An 8,954-nucleotide genomic window follows, 5' to 3' on the forward strand; every position below is an offset into this window, starting at 1 on the left:
AGAGGTTGGTTCTAAATGGGTAAATTGCAACCACCACAAAAGTACCTGTTCAAGTCTCAGCCCTTGTATTTACATCTTCTTTTTATGTGTAAATAGCAACACTTTTATTTCATCGTTATACAATGATATAATGCAAAGACCTTTAATTTTGCTTTAAAATTAAAATGCAATTTTAAATGTATATGGATTAATTGCAATGATGAAGCTGTATATATTAAGCTGTATTAAAATAATAATGCAAATCTGTGAAGAAAATTACCCATAATCACCAACTTAATCAAGTAGAATTTTCATTTGTACACTTGCATTTTAGTCTTTAAATTTATGCTTATTCAATATTTGTACATCTAAATTTCAATTGTTATTAGAGATACGGTTTTATTTTCTAGAATTTCATGCATTATAACACCATGGTATTTAATAATCTAGTATATGTCTTCTTTTATGAAATTTCATGCAGCCAAACACACATATGTATATAGTTAAGGATATTTGTATTTCTTTCAAAAATGGGTTCAGAATCCATATGCTTATCTATGTATTGATTTCTTACATAAAAATGTAATATAGAAATATTTTTAGGGCAGTACTTCTAGTATAATTTATTTTTTATAAGGTATATAAAATTTTCATTTTTATATATGCATGCAATATCCTTGTACATGCCTACGTATATGATTATATTTGTGTGATGTGTTTGTTTATCCCCAGATATGTGCTGTGTCCTACACTAGGACATGAGAGGGCCCCCATATTTATAGTGATGGTCCAGTGAATATTTGAATGAATTAATGAATGCATTAGCTATTTGCTAATCATAAATGACATCAATATTGTTTTCATTCACTTAAAAGCTAGAGAATAGAATTCAACTGTCGTTTTCTTTTAGGGCGCCACCAATCTTGTTTCCTAAAAATAAACTTTTAGGCTTTTGTTCTGGGGGAAAAACACACTGTTTAATTGCTGAGAAAAGGTAAAATATTTACAATAGAAAATAATTAATACCAAGGACTTATGCTTTGTTCACAGAAAAGACCTTTACAATATGAGATATAAAGTATTAAGGTAAAATAAGTTAAATCTATAATGTAAAATCACTTTCCATTTATTCATTTATTTTTATTATCATGATCACATTGATAAAAATGAAAGTCTTTACACTCTTGCAACTTTTTCAGTGATAGCATATTAATGATAATGCATTTAGAAAAATAATTTGGCCTTTTCTACACATCCGGACTCTTAATTTAAGAATGACTCCTATGTTTTTTCCACAAAAATTTTGAAGTGTGCATTTATCTTTGAATTTGCATTTATTAATAACTAAATGCTTCATATATTTATTGTTGCATGTTGGTTTAGATCCATACACTTCATATATTTATTGTTGCATATTGTTGAAATATTTTTCAATGTGTTCATTATAACTGAATCATTTGCCCTATAAAATATATTTAAATTCATTTAAGGTGTATTTAACATTCCTGGGGACTGGGGTTCCTCTCCCACTTTAAAAGAATTCGGTGGTAAACGTAATTAATCCTTTCAACTAACTACAGTTAAGAATGCTTTCTAAGTAATGTGAGACACTGACATAAGAGGAAGAATTGCCCAACATAATCAAATCAACCAATTCAAATTTATAATTCATGAACAATTTAATTTATAAGTCCTATTGAAACACACACAGGATTATCGAAGTTTTTTTAGTTGCTAATGTTAATTATTAAAAGGCATATACAGCTAGTCCACTAGTAACTACCATTACTCTGACAATTGTTTTATGAAAGCAATGTTATTTTAATACCAAAAAAGGTAAAGAAACAATTCCAGAGTAAAAGATAGTACTCTAAATGGAATAAATTAGGCTATGAAGAAGTACTATATCTATTATTGCAGTTATCTTTCCTTTTTCATGATTAAATCTTTATAATTTTCATGAGGCAATCTTTAGAACACATTTAGACACAGTAACCTAGAAATAATTAAAATCTTTAAAGTCCATCTATATTTATGTCTGAGTTTTTGAAGGTTATGATTAAAGAACTTCACCTATGTAAAATACTGCTAAGAAGCTGAAGGTAACAGCTGAAATAGCAGTTTGGTTTAGAGCCATACACTTCAGAAAAAAAGAGGCTTTTACTCAGAATGTGTTTAATCATATTTTGTATACTCTCTTAGCAAATGCTGGGATGAGATCTGGTTTCTCATGCACTGAAAATTAGAAGCAGCAAATAGAAAAGGTCTAGTCTGGAGTATGCCCTGCAAACAAGATTGACAATTCAGAAAAGCAGTGAGTGATAATGAGGGAAAAAACTGAAAAAGACTTTAAGTATGACAAAATGCTCAAGGAATCCAACTGTTCATGGTCTCTAAATTGTGAAACAGGTGTAGTAATCAATTCTAAATGAATAATTAAATTATTCAATAATTTATTTTTTCAAAATATGTTTTTGTATTTATTGAATAATATCTTATTACTAAGGACTTTTAAATAAAAATAAATCACCCTTAATTAATAATGAATTGTTAAATGAATTATATAATGAATTTATTCTTGGCTATTCTTTTTTTGTATTTTTAATAAACTGTTAATTTTAGAATAATTATAGTTTTTGAGAAAAATTGCGAAGATAGTACAGAGTTCTCATCTGCCACATATCTAGTTTCTTCTGTTATCAATATCTAATATTAGTATGTTAGCTGTATCACAATTAATGTACCAATACTGAAACATTATTAATTAAATTTTATACTTTATTCAGAATTTCTTAGATTTTTACTTAATGTTCCGATATCCCTCTCAAGTAATCCCATTACATATACTCATTATTACCTCAGGCTCTTCTAGGTTGGGGCAGTTTCCTAGATTTTCTTGTTTTGAGGACCTTAACACTTTTGAAGAGTCTGTGGAGGTATTTGTAGATGTCTCTCAACTGGAGTTAACAACTGATTTTTTGGGGTGATGGTGGGGAGTGCAGAGTCCGGGAATTGAACCCGGGTTTCCACATGACAGGCGAGAATTCTACTTCTGAGCTACCCTTGCAAGGCCCCAATAATTGATTTTTAAAATGATGATTACAGATTATGGGTAAAAATTAAATTTTATTCTGTATATTCCAGGTAAGAAATTGTTTTTAAATATTAGCATGCAAAATGATTAAATAAATACTTTTTGCACAAAAGACATACCCAAAACATTCATCATCAACTCTGTAGTGTATGCTAGAGAAGTAAGGAACATGCCAGGAGCCATCTCCCAGCATGCACCTACTCACCCACTGCCCCTTTTCTATTTCCAGCAGTGTCTGAGTGTGTTTCCACGTGCAGGGAGGCAGACATTAGATCTAATGGTGCAGCCTGACCATACTTCAGGTACAGAAACAGGAAACCAGCAGTTGTAGCTGTCTATCAGGGCAGGAATACTCAGTGGCAGGGCCCACACCTCCTGGATTGTATAAATACAACCTTGAGCAACAGAGATTTGTGTGTCCTCTCTGATGTGAAGGAGGGTTTGCTAAGCTGCAATCCACTGACCCTGACCCAGCAGGAGTCAGGAGACCGGCTGAATGAAACCTCTTCCCCTGCTCTTTTGGGCCGTTTGTACTGGGTAAGAAATAAAACAGTCATTTGCTAAAAGTTTCTGCTGTGCCTGAGCCTGTGTTGCCATGATGTTCCACAGAGCAACTCACTCCACAGTGTAGAAAATTAGATTTGGGAGGTGAGGACTCATGTACTTGTCAACAGGAATTTGGTCATTTCCATTCCCCTCTGGCAGCAATGAAAATTGCTGTTACATTAAAAAAAGAAAGAGAGGTGATCTGAGAAAAAAAAAAAAAAAACTAAACTGTAATTCATTTTTTCTGCAAGATCATTCTGACTGTCATTGAGTCTTGGACAGCAGATTGATAGAGCAGAGAGGTAGCCCAAATCAAATTTGCACAGTTAGAGAAACATGGCAGTAAAGATACTTGTGCTGACATTGTTAGCTCATAATTAATAATAGTCATATAAGCCAGGAATTATTCCAGGGATAAAATTGATGTAAAAACACAGAGAGCCTGGGTCAAGAATCTCATTTTGTTGAATCACTTTAGAGTCACATCTCTTGGCTCAGAGTTTTGATAGAAGTGACAGAGCAGATCATATGGTAGAAATGTAAATCCCCTAGCATGGTTTTCCTTTTAAAGGCCAGAGTTCTGATTTACAAACACAATGTTGCCTCTTTGTCTTCCTAACAATTGTATTCTGTACTCCACTTTCACTAAACATAGCAATGAAAAGAAGATTACTTATAGAAAGGGGGTTTATATAGTAGTTTATTAGACCCAAGAATTGCTGCATCTTCACGCAAAGATTTGTCTAGAATTGTCTCTTCCAGAAGAGACAGCCATGCTAATATTTTTGACTATCACAAAGAAGATGCAATCAAGTTAAGATGAGGTCATAGTGGATTAGAGTGGACCCTAAATTAGAGTGGACCTTAAATCCAATGTGACTGTTGGTCTTACAGGAAGACAGAAATTTGGACCCAGGGACAGGGATTCACAGAGATAAGATGGCCACATGAAAATGGAAGCAGAAATTGATTGTTATCCCACCACAAGTCATGGGCTGCCTGAGACCACAGAAGGATTCTTCCCTAAATTCTTCATAGGAAGCATGGCCCTACTGATACTTTGAGCTTATACTTGTCTTTAAAATTGTGAGAGAATAGATTTCTGTAGCTTTAAGCCATCCGCCACACCATAATATATTACAACTGCTCTGGGGAACTAATATGGAAGTTGTTACTCATATGTAACATCTTCTTCTGAATACTTTGTTAGTTTCTTCCATTTGGGGAAATGTAACTTGTCATGATGCTTGAGTTCAGATGATTTGGGTTCCATTATTAACTCATTATTAATTGGCAACTAAGATAGGTAAGTCCTTAAGGTCATCAGGCATAAATCAAATAATGTATAAAAGGGTAAGATTCATATATACTGCTCAAAATAGTTGATATGCTCAATGAGAGTACACAGACATATGCATTTTAAAAATATTTACTACTCATATGCAAGGTGTTCTCTTACAAGATATATTTGAAATTTGCATTCTTTTTCTCAATGAATTTTCATCCATTATACAGCATGTTGTATTTCTCATGAAATTTTAAGGCTACTTTATCAGAATCTAACACTACTTTGTTCTTTATATCTTTCAAGAAATAGATTGCACCTTCTTAACTCAGAACCTTATACTTTTCAATCTCTGAAATGTATAGAATTATATTTCAGACCCATTTCCTCCTCCAGCAATGTAGCTCTTTTCATAGTTTGGGAGAGAGCAATTCATTCACATCCCATGAGCTAAAATATATATTTTTAAGCATTGTTTAAACAAGCTTCTTGAGTGCATTCAAGAAAGCTCCCAGCTCTTGTACTCAAGTGTGTTTTAGGCTAACAAAAACCAAGGTACAGTGGGCCATGGTGGATCAGCAGACAGAACTCTCACCTGCCAGGCTAGAGACCTGGGTTCAATTCCCTGTGCCTGCCCATGAAAAAAAAAAAAAAAAAAAAAAGTAAGGTATTGGAGCTTTACTGAAATGACATTACCATTGGGGTTATTTTTTCAAGATATTTATTTCAGTATCTTTATTAAAAGGAGATATGGATATTGAGACAAAGAACTAAATGAAATTCATTAACTTAATTACGGTCTAACCTTGTCTGGAGACAGAGATCTGAGATTGCATTTTTCTTATCAGCTATTTATATTTTTTTCTTGGAATAACAGATAATGCTCTCTTATTTGCATTTTATATATATCAGAAGCTTTTGCTATAATAAACCAAAAAGTTTTGGATTTTGTTTTTCTGCCCCTATTAAGCAAACTTGAAATGTTAATTTGCTGATCATATAGATGTTAAAAACTGTAAAATACTCAAAATAAACTGGAAAAGAGATAGGATACTTAGTACAACATTTAGGGACTGCATTAAGTGGTATAAAATTTGGTTGGTAATTATAGGAATCATTTTGACAAGAAGTTAAGCTTTTAAGTGAGTTTAGAAAGAGAAATGATAATTAGACAGGTATAAGAATTAGGCAGGGGGCACCTGGGGCAGAGGGACAGCATGAAAAAATGCACAGAGACATGAAAGAACATGGAGAGTTTGGATATGGTAATTGTTGAAAGATGTCTGCGGTGACCTGGCAGGTGCTGAAAGATATTTGGAAATCTTGCATGCCAGGCTAAGGACCTAAAACTTTACTATGTATTAGAGCTTTCTGAATTTAAATGAAATATAATACAGATAGAACACCTTTAAGGAGATTTACATGCCCGTGAGTGCATCTCTGCAAAGTTCTGATTCTGGTTTAATAATGTTGAAAAACAGCAAAGACACAGTCTTCTCTTTAAATAAGTGCTGTGAAATCCTGAGTCCTTTGTATATGAAAAACACGTGTCAGCATGAATTGCAAGAATAGAATAGAATATTGGATGTCAAAATACATCCCTTACCCCCCTTTTCCAAGCCTGCTATTTTCATAATAGAAGCACCCAAGAGCAATGAAAGAGATATTACTTATCTAATTCTGGAACTCAGAAATAAGAGATGTAAGAGATGCTTCAATAATGATTGCATATTTATTGAAGACAGTACAAAATAGTTTTTTTTATCTTAAATATTTTTCTACATTCCCACAACCACATTTTTTTTGTATGCTGTATAGTAGGGGGTCACATTTCATTCTTTTTCCATGTGAGTATTCTGTTTTTGCAGCACCATTTGTGAAAATTTTGTTCCTTTGTTTGTTTTTGTTGGTTTCTTTGTTTGTTTATTTGGGAAGTGCATGGGCCAGGAATTGAACCTGGGTCTCCCACGTGGTAGGTGAGAATTCTACCACTGAACTACCCTGGCATCCTTCAACCACTGCTTTTTTTTTTTTTTTCTTTCATATATCTTCATCCTCTCTGAATCATTGCAGGAGCCCCTTGACAGGCTTCCCTACTTTCAGTCTTCTTACCCATGTTCTTTTCCATCCTTCAGCCCAAAGGATCATCTGTTCAAAATCAAATGCTTTTTCCCTCACTTTCAAATCTTTCATTATCTCCCAAACTATCTAGGCTTAAGCCCAGATTTTTTAGGATGGATACTGACTTTCCATGAACCAAGACCCATCTATTCCATGAGTTCATTGGCAGTCAAATAAAAGTTCTGCATTGTGGATAGATGTCCATTTTCTTACCTTTGTAGTCTCAATTCATATCTGTTTAGAAGAAGTGGGTCTACATGTCAGATACCAGGTACCAGACTACTCCAAAGCAAATCATACTTGATATGCATTGGCTCCAGAGAACCAGACAGGGAGACATGCTGCAGGATTGTCTCTGGAGAGCAGGCTTTGGCCCTAAATCAGCCTTACTTATCATACAGAAGTTAACAGGGAAAGAATGTTAGCTTACTACATAAAGGAAAGTTACAAAAGAGGGAAGAAAGAGAAGTCACCAGGAAATAGAAACCTTTAACATCTTATCCCTGCTGTGTAACAAAAAGGGATCAATGGATTTCAGACTCTCAATAGCTCACCGCTTACAGAAATCCCTCCTACATGAGAGGAGAGAAGAGGGGATTCAGAAATATATATTCAGTAATGAGCTCTCCTGGAAAATGGACGAGGAGTTTCCTTATAAAACCTTAAGAATAATGATGTAAAAGGAAACCCCAACTTTAAATTTTTCTTTCATAAATGTAAGTCAATCATAAAATATACTTTCTCACTACAGTATTTTATACAAGTATATTTGTACACACTTTTAGTTGGTTGGTTTATATTGGACTTTTGTCTATTTTTGTACAAGATAGGGTATACATTGCCTGATAAGCTTGTTGAAAAAAAATATATATATATCTACCTGCAGTATGCTGGGGAAACATGGTATCAAAGGAAAACTTTAAAGAATTTCTCTGAAGTCAGTAGTTCTCAATGCTGCCTATGCACAATAATCCATGAAGAGCTATACAAATATGCTAATGCTTAAGCTAAATTTCTAGACATTTGCAACAGAATACTTGGGTTGAAGTCTTAGTTTCTCTGTATTTCCACAAATTCACAGAGCAGAGTTTTTTCACAGGTGATTGCTTTCTGGGTGGCTACATCATCTTAAATAGGCAGGATTTGAGCAAATTCATATGAACAAATGTATGTTGGAACAATTTTTTGGAAGCCTTTTGCAACTTTAAAAAATTCTATAACTGAAAGAAATCAAGCCTTTCTCCTCTCTTTTCTGAAATAAGTTTATACAATTCTTTCTTGTTCCTCAAGTGTCTACTATATCTTGATACTTAACTTACAATCAACTTAAATAAATGTTCAGAAGGTAGGCAAATGACCAGACTGAGTGGATGAATGAATAGATGGATGGATAAATACAGAGATGGGTTAGTGGGTAGGTATGTAGATGAAAAAATGCAAGGGCTGGAGATATACATGTGAGTAGAAGAATGACAATTTAATGGAAGGTTTGGCAAGTGGCTGGGGTGAAGAATTAGGAAGCTAGTGAATGAATGAGTTAATGAGTGCATGGATAAACTATGAATGATCATCTACTCAATTATCCAGAATAAAATAGACATTTTGTTTGATTTTTTTCATGCTCAATGAAATGATTTCAATTTAAAATATATTCATTAATTTTCTGGTTATGAATTTCATACAATAACATAGAATCAACTAAGTGCTATTGGGCTAAAATATATAAAATTGATGTGAAGTGCTTTAAAACTGGCTGTATAAACATTTTAATCCCATTTGACAGCTATAGTTTCAAAGCAAGTAACTGCTCTAACTATAAAAAAAAGAGTGACAGCTGAAGCAGGCCAACAGAAAAGAGCATTCCTTTTAGATGTCTGTGGGGAAGTAAAAAGACAAAAAAATGGGGTTATAATTACAATGAACAATTTT

The 8,954-nt window shown here is 33.4% G+C and overlaps 1 non-coding gene across 1 annotated transcript; it reads right to left on the reverse strand.

Moving 5' to 3' along the window:
* Positions 1–6,839: 6,839 nt before the first annotated feature.
* On the reverse strand, positions 6,840–6,910 carry TRNAG-ACC (transfer RNA glycine (anticodon ACC)). Its single transcript has one exon. It is a non-coding gene; the product is annotated as a tRNA-Gly (tRNA).
* Positions 6,911–8,954: the final 2,044 nt, after the last annotated feature.

The sequence above is a fragment of the Tamandua tetradactyla genome, chromosome 8 (assembly GCF_023851605.1).
Source record: "Tamandua tetradactyla isolate mTamTet1 chromosome 8, mTamTet1.pri, whole genome shotgun sequence".
In the NCBI taxonomy this organism is placed as follows: Eukaryota; Metazoa; Chordata; class Mammalia; order Pilosa; family Myrmecophagidae; genus Tamandua; species Tamandua tetradactyla.